Below are 2141 nucleotides of genomic sequence, written 5' to 3' on the forward strand. Positions count from 1 at the left end.
TTCCGGTCACCATGTCCTGGCCGAGCAGCTTCCGAGACTTTCTGTTAATCTCGTTCTTTGCCTTCTTAAGTTGCGCGAAAAGTGTCCTTAAGTCACGCCAAGGGCTACGCAACACCTTCGACCAGGCCCGGGTCAGCTCAATCAGGCCCGCAGCGTCACCTTGGCCGAAGTCCTTCTCGAGAAGTCGAATGACTTCACATGGGTCCATGGAGGACACCACATCGGAAAGGGTAGAGAGAAAGAAGTTTGGAAGGACCTGATTGAGCAGGTTTTGTAAGTCGCCCCTTCCTCTCATCCAGTGCATCACGTCCCACCGCGCCGAGAGCACCTCTTGCTCGTCCATTTTGGTGGTCGGTGGTGCTGGCTTCTTAGGATTGTCCCGCAGGAAGTCGGCCATGAGCACCTTCGCTTCAGGCTGTTCCTTCTCTAACAGCTTCGTTTGGTACTGATGGTCCAACTGATTGACGTAAGTCAACAGCTTGTCCTTCCACATAGTGTAGGACTTACCATTAAATTTCTCGAGGCCACCACCAGTCTTAGCAATAGCAGCCATTGAGAAATACTTGAAATGTTGCTTACACACGTAGTTGGTAGTTGCCGTCAGTTTTGGATATGAGGTGGCATCACATGGCCACCTCTCCACCACATCCCTCGGCTTATCTTTAGTTGGGTGGACGCTGGCCTCTTTCCTTCAGCCATTGCCCTTATTGACATTTATCCAATCAAATAGACTATTTGATTGCCTTTTAACCTATCATATTGCACAAACCGAGTATACAAACTCAAAGGTATTGCGTCGCAACAGTCGGAGAGGGATCGGGCTGATGGCGACGACGACGGATGGCTGGGTGTAGTTTTCTTTCGGTGCAAAGTTAATTAATGGTTCAGATTAGAAATTTGACACTGATTTTTAGGCAAGTAGTATCACATGTTCTCTACCAAGACGGGGTAGGGTTTGTTGTGATTACTATATCCTGAGCTTCGCTGCTGAGCTTGCTGTGCTTCGCCTTGTTCAAGTACCGGTAAACACCCACCAGAGCCAACCAAAACATACATTTCGGAGGTGATTTATTCATTGACAGACATCACATCGTCATTAACTTCCAAAAAGGCATAGTATACTCGCTCCGGTGAGAAGCCATTCAGCAAGGACAGCGTAGACGATACGCAACACGGCCCCACCGTAGCCGACCCACCTGTCCCGCCCGACATTATAGAGGCCTTAAAGCCCCCCCAAAACCCTCCGTAAGATCTATCCATAGCGGCCTATTTTTCTCCAATATCGGACATGGAAGCTAAGGAAGCGGCATGCGCTGTAAGCAATGAAAGGGAGGCTTTCCAGGTGGTTAAGAAAGCGAAGAAGGAGGTTGCCGGAACAAAGGCAGACGCAAAAGCGCTTGGTAAGAGTCGCGCAACAAGAATCAAGGCTAAGGTAACCAAGAGGATAAAATAGAGTAATGCAATGGTTGTGGAGCTTCTAAAGCTACGTCTTAAGGATGTAGAAGTGAAGGATCGCATGGAGGCAGCGGACACGAACGTCAAAAAGGCTCTTACCTGGCTGCCTGGCAGTTCGTCTCTAGCGTTCTATCACAAGCGCTGGATATGGTTATTACGCAGGTTCAGGTACTAAAAGTATGGTCGATGTGTGGAAATCTATGATCTAATATCTCAATGTATTTGCTGTATTGAAAAGGGAACAGAGGACTACAATGCATGTACCTAATATAAAGCGTGCGATGAAGGAGAGGGACAGGGACCTAGTATATCTCCCAGAGCTATTTCTAAGGGATGCGGGTTTCGAGGAGAGAGGGTTTGAGTGATAAGTTCTGATGGACGCCAACGACAACCTCGAGCAAGACATCTCGGATGACAGTGACAGAGGGGGCAGGAGGACGCGATCTCCCCATGAAAGCCTCCCCCCTGCGTGGGAGGTGGCGAGATGCGAGGGAAAGCTGTAACGACCGTCTTTCTCTACTACTATGGCAAGCCGCGAGTCTAATGGAGAGCCCTTCCGGGCTGCTGACAAAGGCGTTGGGGCGACAACTGCCTTCTCTCTCATGCTCGGCGGGAGAGAATGGGCCGTTCCCAATTACTTTCTTTTGCTTTTGAAGGCAGCTTCTTCTTCGCGAAAAGAAAAAAAA

Source organism: Phytophthora infestans, genomic scaffold (genome assembly GCF_000142945.1).
Source record: "Phytophthora infestans T30-4 supercont1.15 genomic scaffold, whole genome shotgun sequence".
In the NCBI taxonomy this organism is placed as follows: Eukaryota; Oomycota; class Peronosporomycetes; order Peronosporales; family Peronosporaceae; genus Phytophthora; species Phytophthora infestans.